The sequence below is a fragment of the Oryctolagus cuniculus genome, chromosome 2, assembly GCF_964237555.1.
Source record: "Oryctolagus cuniculus chromosome 2, mOryCun1.1, whole genome shotgun sequence".
Lineage (NCBI taxonomy): Eukaryota > Metazoa > Chordata > Mammalia > Lagomorpha > Leporidae > Oryctolagus > Oryctolagus cuniculus.
Window position 1 is genome coordinate 77909993 of NC_091433.1, and position 20019 is coordinate 77930011.

The 20019-nt window shown below is 43.5% G+C and overlaps 1 long non-coding RNA gene across 3 annotated transcripts in view; it reads left to right on the forward strand.

Moving 5' to 3' along the window:
* Positions 1–2605: 2605 nt before the first annotated feature.
* The window catches only part of LOC103352203 (uncharacterized), a 37302-nt gene continuing 19888 nt past the window's right edge, over positions 2606–20019 (forward strand). The window contains exons 1-4 of one of the 3 annotated variants that reach the window (XR_011386333.1): positions 2606–2837; positions 7101–7227; positions 7357–7586; positions 15582–15729. This is a non-coding gene — a long non-coding RNA (uncharacterized lncRNA). Of the gene's footprint in view, positions 2838–3471; positions 3539–7100; positions 7228–7356; positions 7587–7727; positions 15538–15581; positions 15730–20019 lie in introns of those variants that run through there. The other 2 variants (XR_007914058.2, XR_007914059.2) reach the window with 2 other exon arrangements.

The following is a 20019-nucleotide window of genomic DNA, read 5'->3' on the forward strand; positions in this document are numbered from 1 at the left end:
GTTTTGTTAGGTAATTAGCGTGTTATATTCCTGTGTGTTTCATGTGGATTTCCTCCTATATTTAGCACAATTCTCCTACCCTTGCTTTCTCTCCCACCTCTTTCTTTGTTTTATCCCTGATACTAGGTGCCCCTAATAATCCCTCGCTCTCGGGTGGTTTCACCATTCTCTTACTGTTAGTTCTTTACTCTCTCACTTTCTCTACTCACAAGTCTCTTCTTGGTACCACAGCATTCTGTTAGCAGGAAGAAACCAGTGTGAGAACTTAACACTGAGCCAACACAGTGAGGGAAGACCCATTGCAGAACAGAAACAGGTCCGTCTTAATTATTTGAGAGGCAGAGAAACAGAGATTGACACACAGAGGGAGCCACCATGTTAGTTTATACCCCAAATTCCTGCAACAGCCCAAAGCCAGCCTGCGGGCAAAGCGAGGAGCTGATACAGGGAGTTGGGAGCTCAATCTAGGTGTCCCACAGGACCTACAAGAGCGCAGCTCCTTGGTCCATAAACACTGCCTCCCAGGGACCGCACTAACAGGAAGCTGGGGTCAGGGGCCTGAGCTGGGTCAAATCCAGGAACTGCTATGTAGAATGTGGACATTCTAACTGGAAACTTCACTACCATGCCCGAAAACCACCTCCAGGAGTGTTTTAGAAATAAGCAGGGGGCCAGCACTGTGGCATAGTGGGTAAAGCCACCACCTGCAGTGCCAGCATCCTATATGGGAACCAGTTAGAGACCCGGCTGCTCTACTTCCGATCCAGCTCTGTTATGGAGTGGGAAAGCAGTAGAGGATGCCCCAAGTCCTTGGGCCCCTGCATCTGCATGGGAGACTTGGAAGAAGCTCCTGGCTCCTGGCTTCGGATCAGCGCAGCTCCGGCCAACTGGGGAATGAACCAGCGGATGGAACACCTCTCTCTCTCTTTGCCTCTCCTTCTCTCTGTGTAACTCTGACTTTCAAATAAACAAATAAATCTTTCAAAAAAAGAAATAAACAGTTGGTAATTAATGCCATATTCACACTGTGGATGTGGCAGGTAGTATATGACTTGTATATTTTGTTGCACAGTTATTTATTTACAATTGTTTAGTCAGATTATGAATTAGTTCCTCTCAATTAGTCCACTCATTGTCGTCATATAATCCCAAACTATTGTAATTCTTCAGGAGTTGATCCATAGTGTAGTAACTATTTTTAAAATAGAAAATTATGTGATGAACAATCCATCCTTCAACACACGTGTCTACTTCTGGAATTTGGTTGAACTCAAGGAGTCGGAAAAGTAGCAATATGTTATCACACACAGGACAACTGGCACTGAAGCAGGGGACTGGATGGAGGAAAAATAATCCAGAGAGAGGCCGCACACCTGGCTGGGGGACGATTTTACGAAACAGCTGTGGGACAAGGAAGGTCTGAGGAGCTGCTCCAATTTAAAGAGACGTGGCAGCGTATGCACGATCCTGGATTGGATGTGGTTCACGTGCTATGTGGCTCCTCCATACTGAGCAGGCACAAACTTTTTCTTGTCTTTGGCTCCAAAACAACACAGTATCACAACCATTTGCATAGCATAGCATTTATATCATATCAGATATTACAAGCAACCCAGCGATGATCTGAAGCACGTAGGAGAATGTGAGTAGGGCATTGCAAGAACTCCACCTTTTCTTACCTTGATCAGGAACCTGAGCATCCATGGATTTTGGTACCTGAGGGTCGCCCTGGAACCAGGCGTGGAGGGATTGGCTACCGAACAACCTGGTGTTTATCTTGCTATTACCTATGGCAACCCACTAGCACTGGGTCCTTTGCATTTCCTCCCCCCTCCCACCACCCATCATCTCCTGACTTATTTAGTCAATTTCCCAACATGTAACTAATCTGATTGCGCCCCTCCCCCCACCATGGGGACATTTTCCTCGACACTGTGGACTCCAACACGAAAGGTTGGTTTGCCACCTCTGCTTCCCTCATGGACCCCTCCCAGATGTTCTCAGGGCTCTGCCTCCCCGGGCACCCTCCTCCTGCAGCCTGGGCTCTGACACACCACAAGAGGCCCCCTCCTTCACGGGTCTTTCATATTCTCTTCAGGCTGTCACCCCTCCCACCTCTGTGAGGACACACAAACACACACACATACACACACACACACACACACACACACACGTCTCCTTACCCTGCTGGAGGCAGGAGCTCTCGCTTCTTTTTGCAGACTAGTTCATCACCATTCTTTGTACAATCAAATGAAAATAACAGGAAATGTAATGGAGTAAATTCTGCAACTGAAAACATGGCAAAGTATTCAATAGCTTCAAGGTAGCAGGGTAGAATTGTGTGATATCTAGATAATCACTCATAAGCTATACTTTGAACTCAAACGATGTGACATCCATCCAAGTCCTGGAGCGTTGGTAGAAGGCATGGGATTCGGAAGTCAAAACGACACAAATTGCTCTCCTCCTGCTCCTCGGATTATAGAATGCTTAATGAGCTCCCCAGATGACATCAAGAATGCAGAGAATGTGGCTCAGGCACCCTCCATTGTAGTGAAGTCTTCTACTGATTGTGTCTTTATTAGTAAACAGATGACCCCATGGAGTTTCTTCTCTTCTCATTTCTTGGGGGAGCTTCTTGTCTCGTATTTTCTTGACTGTCTGATTGGGGACCCAAGCTCACTCTGGCATAGCAACCACACTTGTCTCTGCTCTGTTCTCTGATATTCAAGAATCCATGGGTGACTGGCGTGTCTACATGGCTCCTCTCTGACTGCTGCTCTCAGCTGTTCATCAGCATCGAAACTTCCAGATTTCTCCCAGAAGCAGGAAAGAAGGTGGGTTTTGTAGCCAATCAGATACAGGTTGACATCTGTTTAAGTATAGTGTCATCATCTACAGAATAGTGTCAAAGGCTACACTTATTTTTATAAATTTCTGTGAAGATTTGGGACAGTGTAAGTATCATGCCAGAAATAATTGGCATGTGGTTGGTATGTGATTTTTTTTATTATCATTTCTGACTTTCCTAAGCTGTAGCCCTGATAACTCAAGGCACCCATCTGCCTGGGGAAGGGAAATGAAATTTCTGCAAAAGACCACAGAACAAAATTAATGCCAACAGTAACAATAAAACGACAGACAACGTTGTTTCCATCATGCAAACTATGATTTCATTGAAACTATATACTCAAATGGCAAAACATTTAGAACTTACAAAAACGGTACAAGGCTAATTTAAATGAAGCCAAAGTCTTTCAGGCGATGCTTTTGTCACAGGGAAGGATTAGCTGAAGTCATCTATCTTGTTCTTTAGTGGAGAGGGATTAATTAACTATAGAGTTTTCTGTAGGTGACAGAGCAGGAAGATAGGGGAGGGGCCTGTGCTGCTATAGCCACATAACAATTATGTAGCGGAATGGGGGGAGGGGAGAGAGAGAGAGAGAGAGAGAGAGAGAGAGAGAGAGAGACTGGAGAGTGAGATGGCCACTTGCTGATTCCCTGACTGTTTCTTCTGGAATCTGTTGTACAAGCTGAGGTCAGGAGCCCCGTCTTATTGCTTCCTCCAGGGAAGAACACCTGCTTAGGCAGCCACACGCCAAACAGGGAACAGTCCATCGCGGTCAGGCAGAGAAATGCTCCTTTGAGTACCAAGTTGCACAGGCTCAAGGGCGCCCTCTGGTTCTGACTCGCTGCCTGTGTTCCCGCGGCCCCTTTCGCCTAGATCCCGCACTGCGGGTTTTACTCCTGGAAGTATTCCCCTCAACGCCAGCCCCGCAATGACCCCGGGGTTCTTCCACTCCAAGCGCATGTCCCACGTGTGGAGTGACATTGCCCCCGAGGCCGGCAGAGGTTGGCCGAGCAGGCTCCACATCCGTCCCAAGACCAGAGGCCTCCTTCCCCCCAAATGCAAGAGATGGTGTGGCCACCCCTTGCCACCTTCTATACCAAGTACCCATCTTAGCGGGTAGGCAGGGAGCGAGGCGGTGATCAGAGAGACAGACCATTTTTATCCAAACAAAACAAAAGTCAGTATTTTTAAATCCAAACCGTATTGTTTATTTATTTACTTATTTTTGGCTGGACTGTATTTAAACCACATTTGAGATTTAATTGTGGTGTTTGAGCCCCTACAGAGTGAGGGGAGGGAGGTCTCTCAAGGATCTTATCCCTTGATCAGAGTAAGCTGCTGCCACACGTACCTTGCTTGTTCATATGACGTTTTCCAACCCAACTCATTTCCGTCGACTTCCACCAAAATAAGCAGCCAAGAAATTGGAAACAGAGCCTGAACACGGCCAAGTCGTGTTCCAACAGTGCTTGTTAACATCCCATCTGTCACCGGCTCCCTCTGCCAGCACCGAGTGTGCCCCTGGTGGCCAAGGATGGGAGACCCAGGGGTAGCTGCTGGTTTCCATTTCCCTCTGTGCCGAGCAGGCTCAGCAAACGAGAGCCTCTCTCGCGTGTTATAATGGCATAGTGTTCACAGCGTCGGGTTTTATGGAAACAGGAGGAAGCATGAAGGGAGTTTGGGTCTGAGATTCCAGGAAGACTTTCTGCAGTGCTGACCGTGGTGGGACAGCCACCATTTGCACGTGGCCCAGAAGATGACAACACGGGCAAGCGTATGTAACAAGTGTTGAGTGGAGAATTACTTTGTAAACAAGGTCTGGTGCTCCATTGAATTCTTAGGACTTGGATCAAAGGAAGAAAACAAAACAAAACAAAGCAAAAGAGGAAAGGACTTAGGCCCAAGTGCTTACTTTGCACCACCTGGAAGTATGTGTAAAAGATCCGAGACACAGTTTGTGAAGCCACCCTGCCCAAGACAATGCCTTTAAATGTGCCTGGAATGTAACTGGTGTTTAATTTAAATGAATGGATTAGACATATGTATGTTTTATTTACCAACAAGACCAAATTGCTCACTAGTGTGGGATGTGTTTCTGCCCAAGTTTTGCAGGTGCCAAAGTTATCTAAAAAGAGCCCTAATTCAAAAGGGAAAACAGGAATTTTCCTACTGGCAGCTCTCATCTTGGTTAATTAGATGGTATTAGGAAGAAAAAGATTGGCCATGTTATTGAGAAGAAAGTATTATTAGAGATGGTATTATGATCTAAAAACATTTAATATCCTGTGTTCTGGTCTCTAACATGCCATCTGGAGCAGTTAGTTACTTGGGGGAAATTATAGCAAATAGACAGAAAAATTTTTAAATTGCCTCACTTAATTCATTAACAAATATAGAAACTCTTTATGAAAAATAGCATTTCAAGTGTCATTTGTGAATCAAGATTTGACAGATAACAAATACAGATAATAATGATTCATAAGACATATCTCTCTTTAGTCTCACATCTTTACTATTAGAAGTCAAGTTTAACTTCTCAGAGGCTCATTTCTCTGTTTTATAAAATAAGGATGACAGTTTTTAATTAAAAAACATACTGAAGAGTCTTTGGGGATGAAGAATTAAAAGCTGGCTATCACTACTCCACACATCTATTAGAATAAGCAAAATCCAGAGCACTGTGACACCTTCGAATGCTGGCAAGGATATAGAGCAGCAGGAATTCTCATTCAGGGCTGGTAGGCATGCAAAATGGCACAGGCACGTTGGAAGACAGGTTGGCACCGTCTCACAAAGCTAAACACACTCTTATCGTAAGATCCAGCAAATGTGCTCCTAAGTATTTATCCAAGGAGTTGAAAACTTAACAATGTCTACAAAAACCCAACATGGATTTATAGCAGCTTTGTTCAGAATTGCCCAAACTTGAACCAAGATGTCCTTCCATAGGTGAATAACTAAAGGATCATTAGTTGCCAATGGTTGTGGCGGGAAGAGAGATTATGAGTAGACAGAGCACAATTTTCATGCAGTGGAACTCTTCTGTGTGGTATTTTAATGGTGGATCGGTGGCAAAACCCTCAGGATGTGCAACATCCTAAGAGTGAACCCGAACATAATCTATGGATTTGGGATTATAATGCTTGTCAATGTGGGCTCATCAATTGTGACAAGCTATATTTAAGTGGGGGATGTTTATGCTAGGAAAGGCTTGTGTGTGGGAAGAGGGGTTCATGGAGAGCTTTGTATCTTTCTTTCAGTCTCAGTATGAACCTAACACTGCTCTAAGAAAATGAAGTCTTGGATTGGCATTTGGCACAGTGATTAAGCTGCTGCTTGGGATACCCACATCCGCTATTGGAGTGCCTAGGCTTGTGTCCCACCTCCACTTCCGATCCAGCTTCCTGCTAGTGCACATAATTGTGGTCGAGTTCAGCAGGTGATAGCCCAAGTGCTGGGGTCCCTGCCACTCATGTGGGTGACCTTGACTGAGTCCCAGGCTCCTGGTTTGTCCTGGCCGAGCCCTGGCTGTTGTAGGCATCTGGGAGTGAAGCCATGGATGGAAGATAACTCTGTCTCTGTACCTCTACCTTTCAAATAAATGAAAATAAATAAGAATTTCAGAAACAAAATAAAGTCTTTTAATAAAAACCTAGCCTCAGTGCTATACTTTTAAAATTTGTTTCTGATTTATACAAGGAAAAAGTGTTCTGATTAATTAATTACTGTTGTTTTAAAGGTAATGAAATTTTTATTATGGTAACTTTGTTTCAAAAACTCATGTTTTGGGGGCCAGTACTATGGTACAGGGGGTTAAGGCCCTGGCCTGCAGCGCAGGCATCCCATGTGGGCTCTGGTTTGTGTCCTGGCTGCTCCACTTCTGATCCAGCTCCCTGCTAATGCACCTGGGAAAGCAGTGGAGGATGGCCCAAGTCCTTTGGCCCCTGAACCCACTTGGTAGCACCGGAAGAATCTCCTGGCTCCTGGCTTCAGATTGGCTCAATTCTGGCCGTTGTAGCCGTTTGGGGAGTGAACCAGCAGATGGAAGATATCTCTCTCTCTCTCTCTGTCTCTGTCTCTACCTCTCTCTGTAACTCTTTCAAATAAATAAAACAAATCTTTTTTAAAAGCCTCATATTTTCTAACAATTAAATTGAGATGAGAAGGAAGATTGACATGTTGAAGACATGGCTCTCAAAAATAAATAAACAATGGGTAACACACCTGCTATTTACTTCCTTCTTCCTAGATGCTACAAAATGTGCTTAGGAATGAGGGAAATGTTCTGGTCCCACCAAGATTGGTCCAGCTCTCTCTCGGCCCACTGGGAAAGTAACACCACCACAGGCTTCTAGACCCAGAAGGACATCAATTTGGTAACTTACAGTGAATACTCTCTAGTTGTCTTTTGGAAATGTCTTTGGGTTGTTTTTATAAATTGGGCAGGATGGAGAACAAGAGATGGAAATTTTTTTAGTATGATTCACTTCTGGTTTTGCTAACAGAATTGCTCACCATTTTCTGGCTGAAAAAAAAAATTCACCATGCTGAAGCCTAGAATGTGATTAGAAAAGAACAGTTCTAACCTCAGACTCATAATCTGGATGGATAGAGTTTTGCTGTCAAATAAGTTCTGGAATGTTCAGTTGCTAAGAAAGCAGTAAGACCTCAGCATCTTTGAAAGTTAATGGTCATGTGACCATTGTGTCACTCTTGGTGCTGTCTGTCCTGACACGTAAGTACCGTGATATTCATAACACCACCCAGAAGAGTTTCACTGCCTTAAAAATGAGCTCCACCTGTTCATCTCCCCCTCCCTCCCTAACCCTCGACATCTGCTGATCTTTTCACTCTTTCCGTTGTTGGCCTCTTTCAGGAATGCTGCGTAGTCGGAATCATGCAGGATATAGACTTCTCAGACTGACTGGCTTCTTTCACTTAATGACATGCTTGACCCTCTACCTCCTCATGGCTTCATACTTCATTTCATCTTAGCACTGAAGATATTCAATTGTCTAGTTTTAAACTGGAAAAAAAAATCTTAGTTAAAATACTTGAAATAAAGATGTGATTTTGAACAACCAAGTTCCATGTTAAAAAGTAGTGTAGCGGGGCGGGCATTGAGTCTAACCCTGGCTAAGAGACCCATCTCCCACACCAGGGTACCTGGCCTTGACACCTGGTTCCGGGTCTTGAGTCTAACTTCCAGCTAATGCAGGTCCTCAAATAACTGGCTTCCTACCACTACCACCCATGTGGAAGACCTGGGGCATCTGAGATATGAATGAACAGATGGGAACTCTCTCTGCCTTGCAAATAAACAAATAGATGAAAGAAGTAAAAAAAAAAAAAGAGTATTTATGATTTAGATAGGAAACAAATGATACACATTCTGTCCCAAACAAAATCTTCTGAAGCAAATATATTTCAACCAGACATGTTTCAATGTGGTTAGAACAGTTCTCTGGACCCATAAGGAATGCCTGTGAGGGAAGCTTGTGTACTTCCTTGCTTTTCCTGGGTCGTATCAACAACCGTATCTGATTCTATCTGAATGGAAGAATTTGACGACAACACATCTTGTTAATTTCTACATGGGCATAATGGAGCGGCTTCCAGCTGGATTCCATAGTGCCAGGGCTCTCGCGCTGGGTTTCCCTGACTTCTCTGCTGGGTTCTTTCTCATTTGTGATGTGCACAGTTCTCCAGGTCGCCCTACTCCCCTCTCTGGGTAAGTCCTTCATGATCCTGTGTGATGAATGTTATCCCACAGCCAAAAACATTCTGCAGTTACACGGAGAGGATCCTTTTTAGGCTGTGGGACATCAATTAGTGCAAAATGTACTTTGATATTTTCGAAGATTAAATGTTCTTCTATCATTGCCTGACTTCAAAGTCCTAAGCCATTCAAGAACTTCCATAAATCATGATTGGGGTTTAACCTTTCTTTCCAGCTGGTCTACCAGCTTCCTCTCACATGAACCCACACTTTGGCACAGCTGGAACATTAGGGTTTTTTTGTTTTTGTTTGTTTTGCTTAATATCTCTGTATGTTTCTTGTTTCATTTGCAAACATCTTCGTCCCCTCCAGTTCTATTTATTTCTTATCCATCCTTCTTTCCAGGTGTCTTTAAACGCATTTCCCCAGGGAACCTTTCCCTGACACCCCATGTATCCCTGGGAAGTCCTAATTTCTGCTTTACCTGCTCTTACCTGACAGTCTGTCAGCAGTAAACTGTTACTTTTCTTATAGAGAAACTATCATATTCTGTTTCATATTTGTTACTTGTGTATACCTCTTATTTTGACAGCAATAATAGCATCTACCATTGCTTGGAAGGCGTAGTATGTGACAAGTATTAGGTAGCTAGGGCTTTATTCCTCTCACTCTCTAAAGCAAGTAATATGATCTCTACCAATAAGAAAATTGAGGCTTACAGAGCTTAAAGCAGTGGTCCAAGACCAGAGAGCTGGCAAATGGTAATGCTGGGATTCAATAAAACCTCTGCTCAACTCCAGAGCCAATTCTCTTAGCCACAGTGCTTTTACTAGATTTCATTTGTGAGTTAGATGGTGTAAGCCACATTTTTGCAGTTGAGAATATCAAAGTGTGACACTGGTATATATATATTTTTATTAGTTACTATATTTACTTGAGAGGCAGAGAGAAAGAAAGAGATCTTTCATGTACTGATTCACTCTCTAAAAGTCTGACCAGCCATGGCTGAGCCAAGCTGAAGCCAGGAGTTAGAAGCTCAATCTGGGTTTCCTATATGGGTAGAAGGGACCCGGCCACTTGAGCCATCAATGCTGCCTGCCAGGGTGCACATTAGCAGGAAGCTAGAATTAAAGCAGAACCAGGACTCCAACCCAGGTACTCCAATATGGGATATGGGATATGGGCAACCGAGCAGTCTCTTAATCACTATGTCAAATGGCCACTCCCATTACAATTCTTAAGAGGAACTGTCTAGAACAAGACATTGACAATGCCTGTAACTGGTGACAGATTCATAATGAATATATATATTTTTTGACAGGTAGAGTGGACAGTGAGAGAGAGACAGAGAGAAAGGTCTTCCTTTTTGCCGTTGGTTCACCTTCCAATGGCCGCCGCGGCCGGCGCGCCGTGGCCAGCGCACCGCGCTGATTCGATAGCAGGAGCCAGGTACTTCTCCTGGTCTCCCATGGGGTGTAGGGCCCAAGCACTTGGGCCATCCTCCACTGCACTCCCTGGCCACAGCAGAGAGCTGGCCTGGAAGAGGGGCAACCGGGACAGAATCTGGCACCCCGATTGGGACTAGAACCCGGTGTGCGGGCGCCGCAAGGTGGAGGATTAACCTAGTGAGCTGCGGCGCCAGCCCATAATGAATATAAAACATATCTTAAAAGCAACAAGGAAAATCATAACTGTCCTGTAGGAAATTGGACAAAAGACATGAACAAGCAATTTAACAAAGGTGGAATCAGAATGACCAAAAATATATAAAATAATGCTCACTAAAACTAAGAGGAATGCAAATTAAAAGAGTGAGATGCCATTTAACAATTACTAAGTAGACTAAAATTAAAATGCCTGAAAAACTCAAATGTTGAAGTATTAAGAACTTTTATGTACTAGAAGTAAGAGAAATTGGCACAGTCATTTTAAAGAGAAATTTTCTAATACCTATGTGAACTAACAATTTCATTTCTAAGTACATACCCTCAAGGAACTGTTCCAAAGATGAGGACAAGTGTGTTCACTTTGGTATGATTTAGGGAATGTATAAATTGTGGTGTACATACATATTATATATATATAATATATATTTGCTAAATTAAAGAATGATCTATATGATTTATATACATCAACATACAAATCTTGGTATCAAAATGTGAGGACATAGTTAGGAGATACCGTCTGTGAACCAGAAAGCAGATCAGAAACTAAATCTGAAACTAAATTAAATTCATCAGACTAAATCTACTAGTACCTTGGTTTTGGGTTCTCAGGCTCCAAAATTGTCAGGAGTTAATTCTTATTTACATTTTTCAAAATCAGGCTACGCAAGTGTTCTGTGTATGTAAAATCTTCAACACAAACAAATACCAAATATTATTTATGGATAATGTACTACTCATTGTTGCTACAAATAAAATGGCTGAGAAGAATTTCTTAAAGAGGAAGAAGGTTTATTTTGGCATACAATTTTGGAGGTTCACAGTGCAAGATCAGGCTGCTCCATTAGTCTGGCCTCTGACGAGAGCAGAACATATGTAGAGGGACAATCACATGGCAAGCCAGGAAGCTGAGAAAGACAGAGAGTGCACACTTCCTTGACTCTCCATGTGGTCTTTCCTTATAAAGTCATCATGATGGGGCTGGTGCCATGGCTCACTTGGTTAATCCTCCACCTGCGGCGCTGACACTCCAGGTTCTAATCCTGGTTGGGGCACCAGATTCTGTCCCGGTTGCTCCTCTTATTCCAGTCCAGCTCTCTGCTGAGGCCCGGGAAAGCAGTGGAGGATGGCCCAGGTCCTTGGGCCCTGCACCCACATGGGAGACCAGGAGGAAGCACCTGGCTCCTGGCTTCGGATCAGTGTAGCTCCGGCCATAGCAGCCATTTGGGGAGTGAACCAACGGAAGGAAGACCTTTCTCTTGGTCTCTCTCTCTCTCTCACTGTCTGTAACTCTACTAGTCAAATAAATTAAAAAAAAATAAAGTCATCATGATTTGATCATGGGTCTCCACTGCAGCAACCCAATCCAGTCCATTTACTTCCCCAAGGCTACACCTCTGGATTCCATAATTGGATGACACATCCACCCTAATCCATCACCCACTAACATTAATTTGTTAACAACAGGAGACATTGGAGCTAAAATGCCTGCATGAGGTTGGGAGCCCAATCTTCTTCATGATATAACAGATAACGTATATTGAAGCCTATGTAGGAGGGGCCAGCACTGTGGCATAGTAGGCTAAGCCTCTGCCTATGGCTCCAGCATCCTATATGGGCACCAGTTCATGTCCTGGCTGCTCCTCCTCCAATCCACCTTTCTGCTTATGGCCTGGGAAAGCAGTGGAAGGTGGTCCAAATGCTTGGGCTCTTTACCCGCGTGGGAGACTAGAAGAGGCTCCTCGTTCCTGGCTTCATATTGGCTCAGTTGCGGCTATCTGGGGAGTGGAAACAGTGGATGGAAGACCTCTCTCTCTGTCTCTCCTTCTGTCTGTAATGCTACCTCTCAAATAAATAAATAAAATCTGGGGGAAAAAAAGCCTATGTAGGAGACCCATATAAATGAATGTTAGAGGTAAAGTTACTGGGTCTCACAGTGTTACACAATTTCTCTCCCAAATAGCTATGCCAATTTCATTCCCACTTCTAGTATATGGAGCTTCTTATTAATGAAACTATTGGGATTGTCAGGCCTTTTGGAATTTTGTCAATTCGATGGGTGTGAGCTGGTATCTCATTGTTTTAACTTGTGTTTCCTTGATCCCAACAAGGTGAGCATTATTTCCCAAGATCACCTCCAGGGAAGGAGATAAAGGAATGAGGTGAAGACTTGTATTGGTTTCCTATCCGTGAACCACAAATTGCCACACTCTTGGGAGCTCAACACAACAGTCTCTGTGGATGAGAAGTCTTGGTGGCACTTGGATGGGGCTCTGCTCAGGGTCTCAGGCTGAACTCAAAGGGTCAGCCAGACGGTGTTCTCACTGGGAGGCTGGACCGGGGAAGGACCTGCTTGCAAGCTTCTGCAGGTTGTTGGCAGAGTTCGTTTCCTCAGCTGTAGGAGTAGGAGCGGCTGGTTTTGTCAAGGCAGTCATGAGTAAAGACAGTCTCTGTGTTGCGAGTCTGGCTCTTTTAACAGGCTCTCTGAACAGATCAGTCTCAAGCAAGATAATCTCCCATTTGCTAAATTTAAATTTTACTAATTAGGGACTTTAATTATATAGTAGTTCCCCTTTATCTGCATTTTCACTTTCTGTGGTTTCTATTACTCACAGACAACTGCAGTCCAAAAATATTAATGGAAAAATTCCAGAAATAAACAATTCATAAGCTTTAAATGAAGCCTCATTCTGTTACAATGAGGTCATGAACCATTCCTTTAACCAATATATCTATATTGTGTATATTACCACAGCAGTTGAGAGAACATTCACATAACTTTTATTCCAGTATGCTCTGATGACTTTTCTATTCTTATTAGTTATTGTTGCTAACCCCTTGCTGTGACTAATTCATCTATTTAAACTTTATCATAGGTATAGGAAAGCGATAATACATAGAAGACTCAATACTCTCTGTGGATTTAGGCATCCACTGACAGCCCTGGAACGTATCTCATGAATAGGCAGCACTGTAAAGCTCTTTTAAAAATATTTTAAATTGGGCCGGCGCCATGGCACAGTAGGTTAATCCTCGGCCTGTGGTGCTTGCATCCCATATATATGGGCGCCAGTTCGAGTCCCGGCTGCTGCTCGTCCAATCCAGCTCTCTGCTATGGCCTGGGAAAGCAGTAGGAGATGGCCCAAATCTTTGGGCCCCTGCACCCACATGGGAGACTTGGAAGAAGCACCTGGCTTCTGGCTTTGGATCGGCGCAGCACCGGCCGTGGCGGCCATTTGGGGAGTGAACCAACCGAAGAAAGACCTTTCTCTCTGTCTCTCCCTCTCACTGTCTGTAACTCTACCTCTCAAATAAATAAATAAAATCTTTAAAAAATGTTTTAAATTGAGGCTGGCACTGTGGCCTAGTGGGTAAAGCCACCATCTGTGAAGCCAGCATCCCATCGGGTGCCAGTTTGTGTGCCAGCTCCTCCAATTTTAATCTAGCTCCCTGCTCATGGCCCAAGATAGCAGCAGAAGACGGCCCATGTGTTTGGGCCCCAGCCACCCATGTGGGAGACATGAAAGAGGCTCCTGGCTCCTGGCTTCAGCCTGGCCTAACACCAGCTGTCACGGTCATCTGAAGAGTGGGCCAGCAGATGGAAGGTCTTTGTCTGTCTCTGTCTCTCCCTCTCTCTAATGCTGACCTTCAAGAAAGTAAATCTTTTTTTCAAAAAATGCTTTAAATTTGTTTATTTGAGGGACAGAGAGAGAGGAGAGACTGAGACATATATGCAAAGAAATACACACACACACACATACACACAGAGAGAGAGAGAGAGAGAGAGAGAGATGGAGCTATCATCTGCTGGTTTGCTCCTCAAATACCCACAACAGCTGAGACAGGGCTGGGCCAAAGTTGGGAGCCAGGAACTTAATACAGATTTCCCACATGGGTGGCAGGAACCTAAGTACTTGAGCCCTCTATTACTGCTGCCTGCTGGGATCTGAATTGACAGAAACCAGGAGTCAGGAGACAGGGTCAGGAATTGAACTCAGGTACTTCTGACATGTGATGTAGGTGTCTTAACTGGAAGGCTAAATTCGCACCCCCATGAAGCTCTAAACCTGTGCTACTTAACGTAACCCAACCAAAGCCATGCCTTCCCACCGTCCTTGCTACAAGTCACAGTTTCTGTGACTGAAGGGCAGGGTATAAAAGAGTGTGGGTAACTGGGCACCACCCAGTTAGATCCTCAGCTTTGTCTAAAATTTTTCCTCTTGAACTAAATAGATATGAATTTTAACATCTGTTATTTCTGGAATTGTATTTATAACCGAAACAAGAGAGGATAAACAGAAAGGAGCCAGTCTTGAAGACACCATTGTTCTGTCTCCAGACCTGATACTGAGAGCCCCAGAGCCACATATTGATTTATTTTGGGGGCAGAGTGGTAGGTGCTGCTTCAAAGGCCAACAGGTCCCTGGATCTGATGTCTGCCCTTCATGCCCGATTAACAACATGTGTCTGCATTATATTCATGTGAGGAGACAGGGTATGAGCTCCCTTGGCTCCCAGCTGTTGGTAGTAATTGGACAGCACCTGGCAAGTTCTCGCCGTTGCCATCAAAAAGCTGCCGAAAGTCTAAGAAAGTTGGTTCCCAGAATCATTAAATATATTTTAGGTCCACATCCCTGCAAAAAGAAATTTAATCCTACCTCCAGATTGCCAGACGACACAAATGGATGGTGTAAAACAAATATCTGGTCAAAAGTAGTGTAAGGGGCAAGCATTTGGCCTAGTAAAGACAACAGTGAAGACACGTGAATCCCATATAGGGGTCCTGCGTTTGATTCCTTACTCTGGCTCCTGACTCCAGCTTCCTGCTGATGTATACTCTGGGAGGAGGCAGTGACGGCTCAAGTAATTGGGTTCCTGTCGCTCACATGGATGCCACCCATGCGTTGAGTTCCTGGTTCTTGGTTTTGGCCTGGTTCAGTCACAGTCATTGCGGGTATTTGGGGAGTCTTTTTATCTGTCTCTGTCTCTCTTAAATAAAATAGAAAGTGGCTTAAATCTATGGCCTGAACTCTAAAAATGTGCTTACTTTACTAGGAGTTAGCAAAGCATAACAAGTTTTAACAAGATCTGAACAGACTGAGGGTTTTGATTTTATAAACATATTTTGGTGCCAAGAGAAAACATTGTAGAGTGGTTGAAGCAAATCAAAGCACAGAGGGTTTAAGTAGAGAAGGAGAGTGAATCCAGTTCTTTTCCAGAAGGGTAGAGGGTGATGAAGGTTTAATACCTGATTTAAATATCTCTCTCACGATCCTCTACATATTTAAGTCGGTTTTCCATTTTATTTGCATCCAATTTATGTTTTCCTTTGTTTTACCTCTTTCAGTAAAGTCCAATGAAAGCAAACACAGAGGCAGATTGGAAGGCGCTTCTGGAAAGTACTGTGTCAACCTTCTCTGAGCCCATCGCTGTGCAGATTCTGCATCACAGTCCGCTGTGTCTGGTCATGAAGGGGGCCCAGAGAATCAGACTAGGTAGCCCTCTCTATTGACTTCTGTAGGGTAGAGGAAATTAACTGGGGACTGCCTTAATTAGAAAAGGAAGTCTCAAGAGAGCATTCTGGTGGCAGGGAAAGGACTATATAAAAAGAAGTTACAGTTGAACTTGCTCTAGATGAGAGCCAATAAAAGACTTTGTATACCAACTGACCTCAAGGAGTTGCCCTATATGGCAGAGGTACTTCCTCTTCTCGTGCTACTGGCTTTGCTGAATTATCATCCTTATGCCCCTGTATAACTTTTTCCTAAAAAAGATTTATTTATTTAATTGAAAGGCAGAGTTATAGAGAGGGAGAAGAAGAGGCAGAGAGGGAGAGATCTTCTATCTGCTGGTTTATTCCCCAAATGGCCATAACAGCCTGGGCTGGGCCAGGCCAAAACCAGGAGCCAGGAGCTTCTTCCGGGTCTCCCATGTGGGTACATGGGCCCAAGCACTGGGGCCATCTTCTGCTGCTTTCCCAAGCACATTAGCAGGGAGTTGGATCCCAAGTAAAGCAGTCAGCACTTGAACCGGCACACATATGAGATGCTGGCGCAGCAGGCGGCAGCTGAACCCACTGCACCACAGCACAGGTCCCACCACTGTATAACTTATCCATGACACTGTAACAACCTTAAAACTTGGCAGTGTAAAACCACAGATCTTTATTATCACACATAGTTTCTAAGGGCCAAGAATCCAGGAAAAGCTTAGCTGGGTAACTCTGGCTCAGGGTTTCTCGTGAACCTGTGGTCAAAGTGTCAGCCAAGGCTGCCATCCTTTGAAGGCTTAATTGGGGCTGGAAGGTGAGCTTTCAAGATGATGCATTCACAATATTGTTGGAATGACACTGTAGTTCCTTGCTGTTGGTTGTAGAGGGCTTGAGTTCCTGGCTACGTGAGATGCTTGGGTGTCTTCATGATATGGTGGCTCACTTCCTCCAGAGGGAGCCGTCTGAGAGAAAGGGTGATTCAGAGCCATGCCGTCCCTTATCACCTAACTCGGAAGTGCAGTATTCTACTGATCACATAGACCGATCCTGATACAATCTTGGAGGGAATTACCCACGGTGTGACACAGAGGCTGAGGTTGTTGGAGGCCATCCTGGAGGTGGGTACCACAACAACCCAAAATAGTGGACGATTGATACTGATTGTGACATTTTCTCTTCTTATTTGAAGTGACTCCTGTCTCTAGTAAGTTAAGGTTTTTATTATCCCTTGGAATGAAAAAGTTATTTGAAAGTGTGCAAATGGTTGTGCAAGACTTCATGGGTTGCCCCTCCCAAAGTATGCGCCACCTTTCAAAGAGGGGCTATTTTAGGGCAACAGAGGGGTTCTGGAATTAGTGATGATGCTTGCACAACATTGATGACGGGCTGAAACAATTGAACTGGTCCCTTTAAAATGCTTAAAATGTGTCACGTGACTTACTACGATACAAAATTGCTTTAAAAGAGAGGGCGTAAAGAATGTTGTGATTCAAAGACTTACGGTTGCTTTTTTAGCTCTTTATATTCTATTTGTTTTCTCCATTCAAAACTTTGAGTGTGATTAATCCAGACAGTCTCAGAACCTGGAAAAATCAAACTATGAAAATAACACTCATGGTAGCTCAGAGTCTTCAGGAACGTAGCGTAAGAGCTGGTACAATTTAGTGGTAAGTTTTCCAGAACACCTTTAGCATACATCCTTGTGATCTGACTCACATGATACTTCTATCAAGAATTTTGCTTAGTTGGTGCCAGCATTGTGGCACAGCCAATTAAGCCACCACCTGTGAAGCCAGAGTCTCATATGGGTGTTGATCCTTGCTAACGTGCCTGGGAAAGCAGCGGAAGATGGTCCAAGTGCTTGGGTCTCTGCCACTCACATGGGAGACCTGGACAGAGTTCCAGGGTCCTGGCTTCATCTTTGCCCAGCCCTGGGCGTTGTGGCTATTTGGTGAGTGAATCACCAGATGGAAGATATCTCTCTATCTCTGTGTCTTTCTCTCTCTACCCTTCTGTCTCTATAACTCCACCTTTCAAATAAATAAATCTTAAAAAAAGTATTTCATATAGAATATTTCATCCTGGCTTAACAGATGTTGGAAAATGCTATCAATATTTTTGTGCATTATTCAAGCAGTTACCACAAGACTGCTTTTGTCAGGACATTTTTTGGGTGATTTCCAATTTAACTTGGCAATTGCTTGGCATTATGTTGCATTGTGCTGTCAGTTGCTTGGAAAGATTCCTATCTTTTCTAGCATTTACAATCCATGTCTGTGAGACGTGAGTCTACCAAAGCTCCTTGGGAAGTTTTGTTTTTGTCTGGCAGTCAGCATCCTTAATCAGGAAAACAAAGGTAACATCAACCAACACTGCACCCAAGTTCAGGTATACTGCATCATTGACTATTTACCAGCTCTCCTAACTAGTTTGTAGACTTGCCATTGAGCCTCAGATTGATAACCTTTCTCAGCTGTGCAATCAGTTAAAAATATATCACCAAAAATAAGATGCTCAAACACATCCACCCACTTTGAAACAACTGATATTTAGTAACCAAACAGAATTGAAACTAATGAAATTGAATTGATCCAATGGAACATGCACAAAGGTTATGTGTTAGCTGGAACTCTTTAAGAAACCATTGTAGAATAAGCAGAAATGACTTACTCAGAGAAAGAAAAGAAATAAATACTTCAAACTGTGCTAAGCCACACTCTGAAATCATTTAGTCTAGTAAGATGTGCTCAGGGAAACAGCAGCTACAGACAGGTGAGTCTGGATTTCACCCAAGAGAGAAGCTATCAATTTCAGGGAATTGCTATACAGAAAATTGAAATTTCATATTAACTAGTTTTAGGGAAGGATTTTGTTTTAAATTTGGTACTGAAAAATAATCTGAGAAATAATAAGTATAATTTGCTTTATATTGTATTTAACAGAATCTTGGTTTGCTTTGCATCTATGTGTTAATCTTTTGAAATGAACAAAGAATAACTGAAGTGTTTGTTAAAGAATTTTTGGGCCTTCTGAGAAAAATTTAGGGTGGCCTGAATATATACCTTGCATTCTATGTTTCTCATTTCCATAATGTGATCATGAAGAGGGTTGTTTTGCTTAAAACTTGTAGGGTTTTAAAAATAGATGGATAGACCAATGGAACAGAATAGAAATGCCAGAAATCAATCCAAGCATTTACAACCAACTTATTTTTGACAAAGGAGCTAAAATCAATCCCTGGAGCAAGAACAGTCTCTTCAACAAATGGTGCTGGGAAAACTGGATCTCCATATGCAGAAGTATGAAGTAAGACCCCTACATTACACACAATCCACTCAAAAAGGATCCAAGACCTAACTCTGACACCCAATACCATCAAATTAATAGAGAGCATTGGGGAAACGCTATAAGACATTGGCATAGGCAAAGAATTCTTGGAAAAGACTCCAGAGGCATAGGTAATCAAAGCCAACATTTACAAATGGCATTACATAAAATTGAGAAGCTTCTGCACTGCAAAAGAAACACTTAGCAAAGTGAAAAGGCAACTGACAGAATGGGAGAAATTATTTGCAAACTATGCAACTGATAGAGGATTAGTAACTAGAATATATAAAGAGCTCATGAAACTCAACAACAACTAAACAAACAATCCATTAAGAAATGGGCAAAGGACTTAAACAGACATTTTTTTTTGACATGCAGAGTTAGACAGTGAGAAAGAGACAGAGAGAAAGGTCTTCTTTCTGTTGGTTCACCCCCCAAATGGCCGCCACGGCCGGTGCGCTGCACCAATATGAAGCCAGGAGCCAGCTGCTTCCTCCTGGTCTCCCATGCGGGTGCAGGGCCCAAGCACCTGGGCCATCCTCCACTGCCTTCCTGGACCGCAGCAGAGAGATGGACTGGAAGAGGACCAACTGGGACAGAACTGGCACCCCAACCGGGACTAGAATCTGGGGTACTGGCACTGCAGGCAGAGGACTGGCCTAGTGAGCTGTGGCACTGGCCTTACACAGACATTTTTCAAAAGAGGAAATCCAAATGGCCAACGGACACATGAAAAAATATTCAGGATCACTAGCTATCCAGGAAATGTAAATTAAAACAAAATGAGGTTTCACCTCACCCCTGCTAGAAGGGCTTTCATACAGAAATCAACAAATAACATTCCCACTGATGGTGGGAATGTAAACTAGTACAGCCACTGTGGAAGACAGTATGGAGATGCCTCAAAATCTGAATATAAATCTACCATACCCAGTCATCCCAGTTATAGGAATTTATCCAAGAGAAA